The sequence below is a fragment of the Cupressus sempervirens genome, chromosome 3 (genome assembly GCF_028749045.1).
Source record: "Cupressus sempervirens isolate cs-2001-9-10 chromosome 3, ASM2874904v1, whole genome shotgun sequence".
Classification (NCBI taxonomy): Eukaryota; Viridiplantae; Streptophyta; class Pinopsida; order Cupressales; family Cupressaceae; genus Cupressus; species Cupressus sempervirens.
The window spans coordinates 786,817,556-786,836,407 of NC_143120.1; the positions used below are offsets into that span (position 1 = coordinate 786,817,556).

At 32.4% G+C, this 18,852-nt stretch overlaps 2 pseudogenes; one reads left to right on the plus strand and one right to left on the minus strand.

The window, feature by feature from the left end:
* Positions 1-930: 930 nt before the first annotated feature.
* On the minus strand, positions 931-10,987 carry LOC149569155 (ARM REPEAT PROTEIN INTERACTING WITH ABF2-like; annotated as a pseudogene).
* Positions 10,988-16,528: 5,541 nt separating this feature from the next.
* Positions 16,529-18,522, plus strand: LOC149569156 (uncharacterized; annotated as a pseudogene).
* The last annotated feature ends 330 nt before the right edge of the window (positions 18,523-18,852 follow it).

The following is an 18,852-nucleotide window of genomic DNA, read 5'->3' on the forward strand; positions in this document are numbered from 1 at the left end:
AAGTGGGTGACACAACCATGTCCAAAGAATTTACATTTGACTTATTTGTTTATAATGACTTTACTATCTAGTATATAAATTTTATTAAATTAAAAAATAAATATTAAATAAACATAATAAAACTTTTATACATAATATTTATTATATTATTTATTATAATTATAATTTTACAAAATAAAAATTAATTAATTGAAAGTTGTGACATTTTTAACTAATTAAAAATAATAACAAATGAATTAGATTAAAAAAATAATGACAATTTAACACCTAGCGTTAAAAGAAATGCTAAATTGGTGTGAATAATTGGTGGCAATGATAGTGGAAGAGGAAACAGGAGTGAAACTCATCCACACAAGTCCTTTGAAGTCTTCCATGCTTCATGATAGAAAGGTTTTGATGGAAAAATCTTCTATCTAATCTGGACATGAAGGTATAGATGCATAGGGGATGCATATACAAAAGAGAACATGAGAAAGGAATTTAAGAATCTCATAAGAAAATTTTTGGGGAAATAAAAAAGTGGTTGCACCTTTGCGACTTGGATGACTATTCTTCTTCTAGGTTCTTTTTGGTGTTTGAAAATCTTGCTAGCACTATCATTTGCTAAATTCCTTAACTTTTTATTTCTATACATCCCCATACATTATTTGTTGATGAAAAGTTGATTCAAAACCTATCTTTTATAGAAATTCATGTATTTTTTATTTCATCTCCTCGACATCTTGCATGATATGCAATTTTGGTCACACACAAGAAGTCCCTTGAAGCTTTTCATCCCTTGATTAAATTTTATGAAACTATATGCAATGTTGGTCACAGACAAGAAGTCCCTCAGAGCTTTTCAACCCTAAATTAAATTTCATGAAACTACATGCAATCTTAGTCATGCCCAAGCCCCCAATTACCAAAAATAATGATGATTTTTGTCTACTATGATGGAACTTGAGGCTATGGATGTAATATTAGAAGTAAGTACTAAAATATGTCTAGGATCATGTGTTTTACAAGAGAAGATAGCCAAGCATTTTAGAAATATGTTCATATTTCTCAACGAACCACAAAATATAGGTATGTCTTAGTGAAGTTGCATGGCAAGCCTGAGAAAGATCATAAACATTTACAAAATTTTCCACATTGAAGTCTCATGAGATTGCAAATTCACATAAAATTTTAATCCCTTCTAAGAGATGTTGATCTAGAACCCTGAGAACATCCTATGTTATATCTATTGTACCATCAACTATGCCTATGTAAACAAATATCATCATTATTTTAAAAAATTCCCATCTTATATTTGGAATTTCAATGTCCTTTGCCTCTTCCTTCCTTTATCCTCCATCAAACATGGCAAAAATGTATCTAATAATTCTAGTATTGAGATCCTTTGAGGATAGAACCACCTAACTTCCACTAAAAAGGTAACATCTAACAATGTGTTACTATTTGCATATTTATCCCCTAAGTAGACCTAATGTATTAGAGGTGGAAGAGTTGCATCTATTGGAGATTGTGCAAGAGCCATCTTTGCTAGAGTATGCAACACAACAACACCATCATGTTGTTATTTTGAGATTGCAAATGGAGATAAAAGACCCACAAGTACTTCTAAAACATTATTATCAATAAAAATCATCCTCTGATCATCAAGAGAACACAAATGACAAAGGGTTAAGGAAAAATGTCTTGAACATTTTTTTAGATAGACGCATCAAATAGAGCAAGTGCTTCAATACTCTTCCATGAATTGTCTCATCTAGCCTTTTCAAGGTCTTTGCCACACAATCCTATGAAAACTAAACCATCAATTCTACATCTTGCAACTATTTTACTCCTCCCTCCTTTATAATATAAGAAACATTGTCCTCATTATCTACCATCCCATTTAGAGAAAAATAATTATGTTGAAGAGATCTATTTTAAGAATCAAATAGCTCTAGCATTGGAGTTAATCCACCATCATGAAAAATTCCATCTTGGTTATTTGAATTCAATGATAATCTACCCAAAGAAAAAGTTTCCATCTCCTTTAGTTGGGGATCAGGCATCTGAAGCATATTTGAAAGAGGTCAAACAACCTCTCTTTGGATGAAGTCCACCTTGAATTTAGGATCTATTGTAGTAAATTGCCCCAAAAATAAAGCAAATTTTTTTTGGCTCTCATGACACCTTGAACTCAATTGACCAACTATAGGTTGCAAAGCTCCAACAAGAACCTCCTTCTTTATGTTAATATATGAGTGCACCGAAATCCCAATTACACCAACTGCTTCATTTTTTTATGCCAACATCTTTATAATGTATCATTAGAATAACAGTTTGAAGTGATGGCATTCTATAATTTGGTTCTTGTTTGGTTCATTGTCAAAGTTCACAAAGCACCTACTACTTCTCACTCCACCTTGGTGTTAGTCAACTCAAGAAAATATTTAAGAGGAGGAATTCCTTCCTTTGTTCTCAATAGAGTTTTGACAGCTCCATTTTCAAGGGCTAGATTTGTGATTCCAGTAATAGCTCATCAAAGGACACCAATCAAAATATGATTGTTGGAGTCATTTCTGTAGCTTTTTAGCAAAGAAACATGAGCAGAAGGAGAACTAGAATCTCTAATGATTTGTTGATGTTGTAGCTTCACTGCAAGAAGCCCTAGTTCAAATGTAGCCTCCTTTTAGACTTTGTACTCATAAACAATATACCCCTCCCCCTCACAACCTAGAGGTCCTTGAAGGTTTTGAACTAAAGATGGGATAGCCCCTTCTCCAACTATAAGGTCCACATGCTCTTCATGTTTATATAATTTTTTAGTAGAATGAGCAATGCGTGTGGCAATAATGCAATCGACCTCCTACCATGAAAAGCATTGAATTGAGCCTTTCCATTTGAATTTTCACATCCTATGATAGCAGCCTAATGAGGTACTCCTCCTCATTCTCCTTCTCCTATCCCAAAGATTTCTCCTAGTGAAAATTTTATAAGTAGGAACTCTCATGTTTTTTCTAGGATATTTTCCATTTAAGATAACAAAAAGAATCATAAGCAATGTTCCTTCTAATAATTGCAATTATATTTTTTCTTGTATGTATAGTGTAAGTCAATTGGCCTTGAATTGTTACTTACAAGTCATTATGACTATACCATAAGGTTGTTTGAATTTATTTCATAAATGAAATAGATATGCCATGATTATGTAATGGGCATAAAAGAAACAACTAAGAATTCATATACCATCAAGAAAAGGAGGAATTGAACAAAATATTTCTCATTTTTAGATTATTGATTTCATAAGCAAAAAAGGATAGTGATGCATCTCGATTATAACATATAAGAAACATATTTATATATGAGATCACTATTACAAATACTCTAAAGATTTGACAAGGATCAATAGAGTTTAAATCAGGCAGCCCAACATGCTACAATGGACGAGTTTTTGAATATTTTCATGACTCCAAGGGTTTCAATGGCAGCCCTTGGAACAACCACCTATTGCATTTATGAGAAATACTTTAATTTTTAGTCACATAAGTAATCATGTTTTAATAAGTGGAAGAAACAAAATATGTTATAGATAAATATATCATTGTTGTATCTAGCATACAGTGTATGTATCAAATATGTCTAGTTCCATATAATAAGAAGATGAAAATCACATGATATGCATATAATCTACTAATTTTCTTTATTCCTTTTCTTGTGCAACATAAGCAGGGAAAGAGTTTTGAGGGCTATGGTTGATGTGCATTTCGTCAATGTGTCGTGCACTCCAATTGTTCTCATAGAGAAGAGAGGTGGATCAAGGCATCTGAAAAGGAAGATTACTGACACCTCCTTTTCTTCAAAATAAGTGAGAGCTTATTTATTATATTCCATAGCACCCTGCAATGAAGTAAGAACTAGAAAGATTAGCTTTAGATGAGCATGTTCTCTTTCTCCTCTGCACAACTCATAATCACCATAAGCCTAGAACATTAGGTAAATTTTATATGCACTTGAACATATATTTACTACAAAACAAATTGGAAAATAGAACTCTAAGAATAGTAAACCATGACAAAGGAAAAATAGTAGAATCACTATTCTACAAAATAATTTCAGATAGAACTAATACATAAAAATGTCATGATTTTATAGATGTGGTATTATTCCTTCTAGAACTGCCTTATAAAATCTTTTATGCTCAACTTCAAGTCTCATAGGATCAAGATTATCCACTTGAACAATGTTGTTAGGAAATTTTTATGTGTCTGCATCACTTTAATAGGCTAAGCTTATTTGGCTTAGTTGAAAAATTAAAATTGATATCTAAATGTGATTATTATCTATATGAATTTATACTTAGTCTCTTCAATTGGCACAATATTAGAAGTGGTTTACTATGGGTTATTCATCTCTCAACTAGCTTCAAGATTTCATTAGCAAGCATGGTTCACTACACTCATTACACATTGAATATGCAAATTAAAGGGCAACCACTGCTTACTAATTGAATCAATTGAATTTTTTTGCTCCTTGTTAAACAAGCTATTTTTCCTTTTATAGAATATCATCAATGCATCCTACTAGAATCATCCACAACAAATTGGATAGGAAATAAATCAATAAATTGTAATGATGAAATATTTTGAGATTTGGCAGTGGCTAAAAAGAGCATATACAGTGATAAAATTGTAGACAATGCATGTTCCCTTATTCTGCAAATATTATATGAAGAGACTAAACAAAATCACCAGTTGACCCATAGGGGAGCCTAGAATCATCTTAAAACAAATAGCTCATCTGCAAATTTTGAAGTAGCTTGGTTTCACTAGTTCTAATAACCATGGTCTTCATTCAAAAGAGTATGACATGCATGAAAATCATAGGTAATGGTTTACGTCTATTGTATGCTATTTTCATTTAGGGTAGATGCTTTTGTTATCAGCCTTTATAAACTTTATTATAGTGATCCTGTAATGTATTTTTATAATTATTTTTCAACAATTACAATCTATACTTATTTTATTAAACTATAAGCATTATAATGTAACAAAAATTCTATTATATTTTATGACTTCAACTTTCTATTCCTTTCTACTAGCATTTATTGATCAATTTTATTGACATGTGCAGACATTGTCAAGAACCATTGGGGCTTGTATGGAAGATTTAGCTTGTTGTCCTGGAATTGGGAACATAATTTATTATTCTTATCTTCTAATGATCAATACTCTATTAGAATTCACTTCTCATTTATTATTATATCATTTTGTCTTGATAGTGTTTTTTTGTTGTATTCCCATATAATGTGTCTACTTTCATCTTTTATTGTTGTTTCATTTTCAGTAAATGAACTTCAGACCTCTAAACAATGTTGGTAATTACCATAAACCTTAGGCAAATGGAATTGTTAGGAAAACTTTAAAAGCTTGAGCTGACCAAAGGTCCTCTTATTGTGATCTTCTATTATAAGGACTCCTCTAAAATATCCATTAAGGAGAGAGGGGAATAGATAGAAACGTATGAAGCTATCCCAGATTTCTCTGATTCAACATTTTCACCTCGAATTCTTTATCATTTGTCTTACATTTTTTTGTTGATTTTATCAATCACCACACAACTAAATGGAAAGTGTAGGAGTTTATTGGCGACTCCTCAATACCCATACAATCCTTGCTAGACCAAACTAACTTCCACAAGAGAGAATAGAAAAGATGGCTTGCTTCAACAATACCAAGATTGATTGAATATTAAATATATAATGAGGTAATCTATATAATTTTTTCCCAATGAGTTTTCTCTTTCCTTTATTTGTGAGAGATCATTTGTACATGGGTAATCATTGTTGAATTCTTATCTTTGAATGCTTGATTTACTCTTATTCACCCATATTATCTATTAGTGCAAAGATGAATTTACATCCTCATTTTTCATCGAAGGCAACCTCTATCTCTCTGGACATTCCTTGGCCCAATGGCCTATGTTTCTATAGATAAAGCACCCCTTGCTCATTGGAGGCTTGGAATTAGTCTTAGGATCCTTATATTTCCCCTTTCTCAAGTCCTTATTATGTGTTGGTTTTGACAACCCTATCATCTTTGTACTCGAAGAAGATCTAGCTGACTTGGTGGTACTACTACTCTTCTCATCATTCTTCAACATTATTGTTGTTGGTTTCTTTGTGCCCAAATTGGTGGTCATCAAGAGCATTCACAATGGCAATGGCTTCCTCTACCATAGTAGGCCTAGCCTTTCTCATTTCTTCCATCAGACCTAGTTTCAAGCTAGTTATGAAGAAACTCAATTTCTCAAACTTTGCCCAATCTAGCATCTACAACAATATATGATCTGTAGGTCTGGATATAATCCCTTAGTGACCTTGGTTGTCTCATATATCTGAACTTATACCTTAGCTCTAGGCCTGCACTTTTCTAAAATGAGGAAATATTATTTTTCAGCCAAGAAATGACAGAATAATTAAATATTAGACCAAAAAGTTGAAGTTCTTTGAAATATATATAATTATTCATTATGTTTAATGATGGGGCTTTATTTAAGCTATAAAATTATTACACCTAGTGAGTGCCATGGTGAAGATTTAGCTAATATAAAGTGATTATAAATTTATGCCTAGGTCTGAAGGATGGAAATAAAGAAGGAATTTGAATGCTTTTTGGTTGGAGAATTTTATAAAAGGATCAACTAGGGGTTGAGGCTCATTCATTATGCTATTGTGTTTGATTTTTATTTTATCTCAGCAAGTTTCTTTCCCAAGAAACCTTCTCGAGTTGTAAACCCTAGTGATTCCTTTCTTTTGACATAAGACCAAAACTTAGCAAGGGCTTCTTCATTTAATCACAAGTTACAAAGTGGACTTCAATAGTGTGTGTGACAGATTGTAATCCAATCTTAGCCAAAATCATAATGTTCAACTTTAGAGTATTAAGGTATCATTCAACCATCAAATTGTAGCTTGATTGAAATCATAGTCTATTGTTAAGTCTATTAGAAAAGGAAGCACAATGCATGCATCTAGTTTATCATTGCTAATCAATTCACAAAGAAAAAATGTGATCCATTTTAATTGTGGTCACTGTTATCAGCTAATTGTAAGAGCTTCTAGTTTAAACTTTATATTCTTTGTAAAATATCCAATTGCTACGATCAATAATAGATGGTGAATTCTATTATTAGATATTTCAAGTTGTTTTTCAAGTTGTTTCAAGTTAGTGGGTTCTAGAGAAATAATGGAAATTTCCATAATATTGGCATAAGGTTCAAATTTCCTATAACTCCTATGATTTATGTGGTTTTAGAATGTGTCTTGGTTGACTTGAACGATAAGAGGATAAAATAGATATTGATATTGGTGGCTCGATAAATGCAACTAAAACATCACAAACCTCAAAAGTCTAAAAAGAAGTCACCTAATTCCCTTGATTTTGAGACTGTGAGTAAAGTTCTTGCTACCATGTGACCTTTTTACACTAATCATGTAAAGTGTAAAAAAAATTTTGGTTCCAAATTGTCACCAAGATGATATAGAGGAGCAGGAAGTAGTGTTGCAAAGAGTGTGATATCTTTGCAATAAGAGTCTAGATGTTGAGAAAAGTTGTACCTTTCTCGAGTTTGAGTTATCAATTTCTACAAATTATTCCTCATAGCTATTAGTTCATCCAATAGCTGGATCATCTTTTAATGTTTCAAGGAATCTAGAGGTATTTAAACACACTATCCAAGTTTTATAACTCATGCAACTTAGGTTCTTAGGTTATTGTGTTGTTTTGACATTGTGATGTGACTTCTTGTTTGATTTTGTGGTCTAGTTGACTTATATGGTTGTTTCATGAAATCATCATTATAATTTCCTCAACAAAATTCACTTCCTCTATTTCACAAAGTCACTTATATATGATGTTTCTTTTCTTGTTGCAAATGCACAATCCTTAATGTGGATTCTCTATTGCTTTCCCTACTAGATTGATGTAATAGTGACATTACTTGTTCCATGACATTAATGGTTTTGTTTTTCAGCTAATAATTTTCAAGGATCTTCCTTGCCACTAGATTGATTAGGGATGAGTTTGAGTGTAGAAAGTGGTAGTAACTTATATGCTTGGGCATATGCACTTCCCAAGAGGGCAATTTATTGGGTCTCAATCTCAACTTGTCTTACTATATTATTTTTTGACACCTCCAAGTGTTGAAATTAAGTTATATTTGTCATTAGTGACAACACTTATTCAATTCTATATGGTTACCAAGTTCTTAATTTAGTCTCTAGTTCATACCGAGCATTCCAAAAGCTAACAAGTGAAAATAGATAGTGTGTAGTCCAAAAGTTATCGCTGAGCAAATAGTGGTCACCAAGCTTCATAGTGTCTATCGAGTCATTAGTTTCTATGGTGAGAAGCTAGTGTCTACTGAGTGATGGATGAGTAGTGTTTACCAAGTTCAAGCAAGGTAAACATAGAAATCAGTTTCCACCGAGTTACACTATATCTACCGAGTCTCCAATCGTCACCAAGTTTGAAGCTATGTTGTGTGATTACTATGGACTAAGCCTCTTCTTCTACTGACTGCATCATGATGTTGAGTAATGTAGTGGACACCAAGTATCAAAAGTTCACCAAGTCAACTTATAGAACCTGAGTTTCTACTATTTGGCAACCTTAGTAATATTTTGTTTACTTGTGTTTTAGCCGACCTTGTAATTGTAATTATTGGAATGGTATATATATGTGATTTATTGTATCATACCAATGTATCAAGGAATGAAGAAGAAAATGTAAGTAGCATGAAGCAATGTTTTGAGAAGAGTGAATGCAAATCAATAGCAAAGTAGAGTATTTACCAAGGTCTATAAGGAGCATTAAAGTTATATTTATGATAAGAGGTGATATATACTTCAAGGATCTAATCAGTAATCAAGTTGTAAGTCAGATCTACTATTTAATCCCAATAGGTGAATTAGTTTCTAAATCCTTTAATAGGGTAGATCAATAGAAGTGATCATTGTAAGCCTTAACAAGCCAACTTTATATTGCAGTATTGAAGTTTTGTGGGTATCATCCCCATCGCAGTTTTACTTTCTATTTGGAAGGTTTCTAGGTCAAAAAAAATTATGTTCATGTGTCATGGTTTCAGTTTCTCATGCATGCAGTAGATTAGATGAATTAATGGTGAATGGATTATGCTAATTAAGTGTTGAATTAGTTTAAAGTTTTTGAGGTTACTAATTCACCGCTCCCCTCTCAGTAACCTAGCCAGTCTTGATTATTTCCAACACCAAGTTGCTATCCTTTTCAATTGTTGTAGGTGAAGCCTTTATAAATAGGTTGACATAGAGTCAAACACCTTTGTGAGATGGAACATGGTGCATTAACTCTTCCATTGCATTATCCAAAGGAGCGACCCCTTCATTAAGTGATAGAAAATATTTCCTTAATGTGAAGACACCTACAAGAAACTACAAAGCATCTCTTTTAGTTATTGCCTACAACCAACCATTATTGAGACATAGAGCATCCAGACCATTAGGGATACAACAAAGTTCTTTTGAAGAAGACAACAAAAAGTCTTTTGAAATAGCATCCAAAACATTAGTGGGAAGTCCTGCTACATTAAGCATTGGGAAACAAGTTGGATTTTTATGAATAAGTTTTTTCATTAGTGTGACTTTAGAAGAAGAGATGTCACCTCCAAACTTATGGTGATGGCAAAATATTAATGATAAGCTTGACAAAAAAGAACTCTTCTCTGAGTTTGGATCCCTTGTAGTGGTCCCCAGTGCATCAGTTGTTAACCCTATAACCTTAAGCAATGCCTTAATAGGATGCCTTTGACAATATAAAATCTATCCTTCATATCATAGTTCATTGTATGATGATGATGTTGCAATGTCAGTCCCTTGAGGAACCTCCACAATCCTGTTGATCTCAATTTGCATCCTTTTGATTGAATTATCTAGATTCCTAAGATCCCTAAATAATGTAACTACAAGACTATTGTAATCCATAAACTTTTAGAGAATCTTCACACCACATAAAACAAGATGCATGTGAGTAGGATTGATGTCCTTTAACAAAGGAAGAAGGGTTGGAATCAGGCCTATTTCTCTTGTAGGTCTTGGAGAAGATAATGATGATGTAATATGGGCCAAGAAATTGTACAAAGAACCTTCCACTAATGAAATTGAGCATGCTTCTATTGTAGTCAATAACATCACAATCTTTTGGAGCAAGCTCAATAGAAACATGCAATCGGTTGTATTGCTATCTATGTTTGGAACATTCAACACTCGACTCCTCACTTGGCATTTAGATATTTTTATAAACTATTAACTTAAAGCCCACATAGCTAATGCCCTAATATTGTTAGGAATTTTGTCATCGGACTATAGGATTTTCATTAGTTCACTCATGAACTATGGATCATTTGAAAAAAATGCCCCTAATTCTTCATGGGTATCAGTTGACTGCACAAGTACCATAAATGCTAGAATCCTGATACAAGTATACTACCTATAATGAGTGAGTGAAGAAAAATCACATGCATATTAGATTTGAGTCCATATGGTAAATCTCAACTCACTAGGTATCTGGTATTTGTACAGTAAACCCTTGAAATTATTAATACTAATTCTCAATGAAAATTGAAGAATCAAAAGAGAAATTTATAGAGGAATGCTCCCCTTATCTTCTCCAGTAGGAGTTTGAACAAAACACCAAGATAATATTCTTGTGTGATGAGAGGTGAAGAAATATGTTTGTGATCAATACTGCTATATATTTGTTTGAATTTGTGCTATATCTAAACTTATAAAATATATGAAGTATATAATAATTCCTTTTTAATAAGTAATCAACATTTCCTAATATTTTTTAAGTTTTACCCTTTTTTTTAAATTGTTGTCCCCTGTAATCCTTGAATAAAATGCTTCCCTTCCCCTAACATCCTCGAAATGCATCACTCTATACCCTGCATTGCCTGTCTTTAAAGCATGGTGTACCATAGGTCAAGGGTGGAAAGGATGATTTTGGTTCTCAACAAGTGAATAAGTACTTTAGCCATATCAAGTGTTTCAAATGCCACAAGTATGAACACTATACTTCTCAATGTCCTGAGAAGAAAAAAAAGGGCAAGAGCAATAAAATTTGTTTCTAGAGAGTGCAGAAGCTTCAGAAGTAGATGAGCTTTTATCCAATCTTGAGACAGCCTTCTCTGTGGTGTCATGTCTATCAACCAAATAAAATTTCTATCTTAAAGTAGTATGTAGTTAATGGAGCATTATGCCATGACATTCAACAAGAAGCCTTTCACAAAATTCTAGAACAATCGACAATGTACAGGTGTTGACTGATTATGTCACATATCTAGATACAAAGATAGTATTTGTTTCCTTCTACATGTCTTCAAGTGATTTTATTGAGCTCCATGATATCTCATATGTTCTTGAGTAAACTAAGAACAAGCATCTAGTGTGGTTGAGTTTGTAAATCAATGTCATTATTAGATATTGTAAAAAAGATATTGCTAAGTTTTAGCCTGATAAATGTAGAATGGTGGCCTTTGTAGCTCACTTTCTAATCTTATCAAACATGCAACCCTAGTGTTTAATTTTCACTAGCTATGAAAACTTTTGCACAAGCATTGGCCACCTGGACTATAGACCATTGCCTCTCATAAAATTCATTCTACAGATATTGCCAAAATTCAAGATCAAGGAGATGAGAGTGCAAGAGTTAAGCACTTGACAAGTATACAAAGATGAATTCCCCTAGTAGTGAACATGGATCAAGTAGGATTATTAATTGGATTCACTCAAATATATTTCATTTACCAATGATTGTTCTTGTAAATCTTGGATTTAATTCATGAAGACTAGAGATGAGACCTTAGAGATCTAAAAATGGATGCAAGAACTTTGACACTTTTTTTCTACATGCAAAGCTCAAGAGGGTGTCCACTAATCCTCATTAAAATGGGGTGACAAAGAGGAAGCACAAATCCACTATAGAGACAAAAAAAGACCATGATCCATGGCCTAGAATACGCACCTTTCTTTAGGTTAAATCATGCAATTGTGTTGTGCACTCTCAATAGAAATTTTTTGGACAAGATTCTAAAGGAAACTTTCATAGGAAGAAACTTGATATTTCTCATTTTCAGGTGCTTGAAGTCCTATCTTCATTCATGTATTAGAGGAGACAAGGACAACACTTGAGCCCTCCCACTTGATGGATTGACTTATCTTATATAATGAGCTCTACAAGACTGAAAAGATTTACATTTCATTAGATATAAGATGGTAGTGAGACATGGCATCAAGTTCAATTTAGATGCTCTGCCCTCTATTTCTCAAAGCCTCATTTGGAGGTTAAGAAAGGTTACCAGGTTTCTACCCCAAGTTCTAATCTATGAAGTACTACATACAATAATTTAAAATGTAATTCAACTAGGTTTGAAGATGAGAAGAGATATATCATTACATTCTAGTATAGCTAGAAAAACTAGATGCCTTACTTAGACAATCAAGATGCACCAAAACAAGTAAAAGCAACAGACACTATAATTGGAAGGTGCTGGAATATACTAGAAGAACCAAGAAATGATATTGCCAATTGTGGTGATTCTTGAAAGGTTAAGGTAAAACTTGATTCATGATTGAGAGTCTTTTGAATAAGTTAGGACAATCTAAAGAGTGGACAGAATAAAAAAATAGCAACAAAAGAGATTGAGCTAAGGGAATTTTAAGTCTAGTTCTAGCCCTAAAGCAACTAATTAAAATTGTTAATTTCAATAGTAGCATGAAATCAATCACCAAATGATTTTAGCAATATAGTGATGGACCGTGTGAGAGCTATAAATGTTGATCTCAAATGTACATATAATTCTCTACACCCATTAAAGACTTCTATAGAGATGGAACTCAAAATTGCAATACAAGACAACACTATAGAAATGTTTTATTTGAGTGCTGAAGAGATATTACTAAAGGATGATGATGAATTGAAATATAAAGCTAAATACATGTGGTAGTACTATCAACAATCATTGAACAAAAAAGGAGCTTCTAAGTGATCAGTGGGCTACTTGCTGATCATATTGGAAGAAAAGAGGTACATTCTTAGGAATTCATGATTGTTGAAGGAAAATATGGCTTGATAGATCAATTAAGTTATTCCTTTCAATATTAACTAAAGTAAGATGCCCCCTGTATGGATTCTGATATTTTTTTGAGTTTTCTCTTTATATACATAGGAACTAGTTGTAACCTCAATACCAAACATTATAGGGCAAATAGCCATTTGTTTGGTAGAGGCAAGTTATACTTTTATATCAATAAAATTACATGTCATATAGGCATGATCCACAAAAAATCATCCTAGAATTATGACTCCATGTATTAAACTTAAAGTTTAGTCTCATAAATTATGCAGCTTGTATAAGAAAATAATATACTTCTATGTTAATTTCATTATTGATATCTGGGTGCAGGATTCCTCAATTTTGTATCTAGGGAGGATATTGATGGGCTTGGGAGTAGGAATCATATCATTCACTATAAGTTCATTGATTTACCATTCATTTATAGTGAATACAATTTCAAGTTTTCTGTCATTACTTATTAGGTGTTTTTTCTCCTTCATAGTGAGACTTATAATCTTTGCTTTCTAGTTTTAATTCTTATTAATTATTTCTGACAACAAATGGAAAATTTTTGCACCATCATTTTTCTTGTAAATAATATAAAATCAAATGGAAAATCAAAATGTTGTAGGCATGGACACATTTTATCAAAATTTCCACATCTTATAGGAGTGTTGTTGTGAAGGATAAAAGGTATATTATAGGACTGTTACTCTTTTTATCTAGTCAATATTTAGCATTACAATGAGTCAACTAGTCTATATTTTCTGGGAGAACATATCAATTGCAAAACATGTTAACTTTAGTACTGAGGATGAATTTTGTGCACAATTATCTAGGATAACTTGCCTAACAATGTTACAAATAGATCAGAGTGTGCAATACAATTACAGTATAACTTTTCACAATATAAACAGACCAAAGTTTGCAATTTAAAACTGTATATGAGCAATGTTAGTATGCTAATAGAAACCAAATTTAAATAAAGCTTCTACAAACTAAACAAAATTCATAAACTTCAAGATAGACTAAGATGAGCTCTCAATTGAGAATATGAGCCATTAATGGACTCTCTCAATAAGAAGCTCTCTTGTTGAGTAGCTTTATCTAAATGGATAGGATGTATGCTCAATATGCTTCCAAAGGCTTCAATGGATGATTGTGGATTTTTGGTGTGGATAGATGGCTTTAGTATGGATTTGGCTCTCAAAATAGCATTATAACTTTACTTCATGGATTGTGTTAAAATGGCTTGGGAGAGGATTCCCTAAATAGGCAAAGGGCTTGAGGGATCAAGGGCTAGGATGCAACGATGGGAAAAAGCTCATGGAGGGCTTAGATTGCATGAGAGGAGAGCACATGGATTGTGCTTCCTTACAACCAATCAAGGAGTGACACATGTCACATGGTGAGAGGATGGAGGAAAGGGGAAGGATGAGTCAACAAAGGAGGCTCAAGGGATAAAATCTTCATAAGGACTCTCATAATGACTTGTAAGAGCAATAAAAGGGCTTGTAAGAGTCAGTTATGACCTAGTGGACTTCATAAAGTTTTATGGTTAAGATATTTTGAGGGTGATGAGAGCAATTTCGACTTGGACTTGATTAGGAAGGGTTTAAGCTTGTTTAGGCTTGTGCAAATGATTAGAGGATGGATTAGGATGGTTTAGGATTAGCTTAGGGATAGGCAAGTGGATGGCATTTAATGAGGGTGGGTGAAGGAGGAGATATTTGTTAACTTTGGCTTGGGTTAGTAAGTTTTAACCCATGTTTAGGGAATGTGACAAGGTTAGGAGGGGATTAGGATTAGGTTTAAAGACATCTTCTAGAAGAGTCTAGATTTTGGATGAGGATAAAGACTTTCTAGAATAGTCTAGAATTTCCTAGGATGAGGATGAAGACTTTCTAGAAGAGTCTAGAACTTCTTAGGATGAGGATAAATTAGATTTTTAGGAAATAAATAAAGTTTTATTTATTTCAAGGGTTTGGGTTGAGGAGATATTTATTAAAACTTTTTTAATAAACATGAGGATTAATATTTAATCTTAATTAAATATTTTGAGTTGGGGTTAGGGGTAGGAAATGATGAGATTAGCCTTTAATCGAAATTAAAGAAGGATTAGAAGATTTTGGAAGAGGTTATTGGTCATAAGGAAATTGGCCAAGTTTTGGGCAAAAAATAAATTTTTTATTTATTTTAGTATTTTTGGTCAATTTATTAATTAAATAATTAATAAATAAGGAAATAATGTTTAAATAAGATTTAAACATTTTTGGGAGGGATTCCTTAATTAAATATTTTTAATTAAGATAAAGGGATTTAATGGCATGAAAATTAATTAATTAATTAAATAATTAATTAATTAATAAATGATGATGTCATCAGGACTTTTTCAGAAAATAAAAATACTTTATTTTCTAAAGGTTTTTAGGTTTCTACAAAAACAATAGCATTAAAACATAGTTGAGAGCTCTAATCCTTTCATTATGAATGAAGTAGGTAACTCACAATAGAATTGATTCAAAAAAAGTGATTTTTCCATACCACAAGGTGTTTGATTTGCCCCTTCTTGGAAACTTTACAAGTGCTACTATTTGGGTGACGATGTCATACAAAGTTGTGCTAGTTGGGCTATTCTTGAATTAACATGAAAGAATTGATGATTATTCCACGTTTTAAAAAATCAATCTAGGAACACTGTTGATTGGATCAGTTCAGGGCTAAGCACAGGCTTGGAATTTATAAAGGATAGCATGGTGCAACTCATATTTTGCATGTGAATGATTTGTGGTGCTAGAACATGATGGAATAACACATAATTTAATTGGCTTGGCCATAAGCACACTCTTTGTCATCATTATCATACAAAGGTAGTTCTAGGAAAAAACATATTTGTAAGGTTTTAGGGCCTTCACTTTAAAATCTAGTGATTCCAATTATTATAGTTTGTAAATGCTTGAGTAGTCCTTTGAGTTGTTGAGTTCTCTTTTTTGTTGGGTGAGTTTTCAAAAGCTTTAACTCTTGCTTTTCTATAGATGTAAAAAGATGGGTAAAAATGATAACATTGGTAAAAATTATAATGCTTGTTAAAATGCAATTTTCACATGTTTTTACTGTAAAACCATGTATCTTTCTTTCAAGTTATCAAATTATTATGTAATATATTTCTTAATTAAAGTTTACAATATAAAGTTTCTTTAAAATAATAGTGCTTTCTAAGTTGCTGATTTTTTTTGCATCGATTGTGTTTGAGTATTTGCCAAGTTGAAATTTTTTACCTCATGAATTAATCTGATTCCATATCTTAGAGCTATGTCTTAAATTTATTGCTTAGTGTAAACTCTATAATGAATAATTCTTGTATGATGATGTTGGTCTGATATGTATGCATTATTTCTGACATCTTCGGGATGATTTTGAGTTTTGTAAATGAGATTGGATGACTATAATGGAAGATGAATTGATAACAGGTACCAGATTGGTAAGCAATACTATACTCCTATTGCTCTATAATAAATGTGAGAAAATGATCTATCATGTAATTATATACAACCGCATAGGACAAACAAGAAAGTCTAGCAATCAAGAATTGTGTACTTCACCAAGTTATTCTTTATTTTCCTTTGATTTTGTTATAACTCAAATTTATTCAGATAATGGGATCGAATCTTCCATTTCGTGTCCATGCCACCCTTGCGAATAAATTTATCAACAAGGATTCAGAGTTCCTTCCAAAATTAGTCATACTTATTGTTCCAAAGGAAACAAAAATGTTAGTCATCTCTATTTTTTATAGAATGTCATTGAACATGTACATACTAGAAGCTTTCTCCAATGTATGAATTATATTTCACAAATTAAGCACACCTTGAATCAAGCTTTGACCTGTGCCATTGAATTTAATGGCCGATATTAATCTTTTTGGTTTGTAACTTATCTAAACAAACTTGACAAGAAACTAGAAAGATATGATCTTCTTTGGGAGGATCCAAAGCTATTGTGAGATGAGGTTTGTTTACTTGTCATTAAATTGTGAAGGATTATGAATTCTTTTTCTCTTAGGTTATGTTCTTATCACAATGATTTTCATTTTCCTAATCATTTTATTTGCCAGGTTCTATAGATGATGATGACGATAAACTAAGCCAATGGAATACAATTGCACCACCACTTTATCTCTAGAGCCAACTTGATTGGACATCAATACACAAGGAAATTGTAGTAAAGCAAGGACATTTAAAAGATCATACAATAATAGTGGAGCATGGTGTTTCTAAAACAAAACCTTTGTAGTCATTTGAAGGGAATCTTGGTTTAGGAGAACATGAAAAGAAAGATCAACAATCCACTACTTTTGGACTTGAGACCATTAACAAGTCTAGTGTTCTCAAAGATAGTGCAATGGAATCAAAAACTAATTATTTATCTTTAGGATATCAACTAGATATTTTGGATAAAAGAAAAGATGATCATATGACTGGTAAGAAAGTAAAGTCACTAGTGAGAGAAAAGGGAAGAGAAGAACCTATAGGGAGAGAGAGGCTCAAAAAAGGGAAGATTAAAGAAAGAAAACTTGATGCAAACAAGTCTAAAAAGACTATGTCTAAGAGTGAAAGGTTTCATAGAGATAGAAAAAGAGAGGCACTTGATAAAGGCAAGATTGAAAAGGATCTAATTATTTCATCACCACCCCTAAAGAAAATGGATTTAATGATAGATGATGAGATTGAGTATAATGGTTATATGCGAGAATAGGGTTCTGGACACATAAATGCTACAAATGGTTTTGGTAGAACATTTGATGTAGGACCTGATAGTGGTAATAGAGAATATGAGACAAGAGGGCTTCTGAGTGAAGGAAATGAGTTGGGGCAAGAAATAAGAAGAGTTTTCCAAGGAAAATTGCCCAATTTTCAAGAAGGCTATGTTAGAGGTTACGAAAAAAAGTCTAGTGGTAGTGAGGGTTTTAGGAGGCTACATACCAATACTTCAAAGGATTATGTGAGAGGAATAAAACTTAGTCAGCCTACAAATAGAGATGAGGAATATGCACCTGCAGAAGTGACTAGAGGCTTCCCTATAAGTTTGTCTAGCTTGGAATTTGACTATTTAATTCAAACAAACCTAACAAGAATGCAGAATAATGGACTATACAATAGGTAGTCTCAATATAGTTATGATCCTAATTCAAGAACTAATTGGTTAATGGGGATTTCTCAAAGAGGCAGATATCATATTGAGCAGGCTTCTCGTAATAGTGATTCTTATGCACCTAAATTTCATCACTCATTATTGTTAGGGAAACAACATGAAGAGCCTTCACATATTTCTAGGGGAACATATCAGTTTATAGTTTTTTTGATAAAATGGACACATTTTATTGTGCATGTATACTAGGTTGCAATTGTGATGATGAATTAGGCACCCAAGGGAGTGATTATAGAAAGATTGACATATAGGCATTATTAAATAGAATATATTAGATGATGTGAATATGAACAAAGCAAATTTATGTGTGAGAAACAATAATATAGATGAGAAATTTTAATAAGTCAATGAGCAAAAATGGAATAGTGAGTCCAAATTGGAAGAGGCTAAATACAATATAATGAGGCATGGTGAACTTGAGTCTTTTAAATAGTGGCGTGCTATCTAAACATCGATGCAAAAAATTCTTACATAATGGAATCCATAAAAAAAGAACTAACATTGGATTTCGTCAAGTAA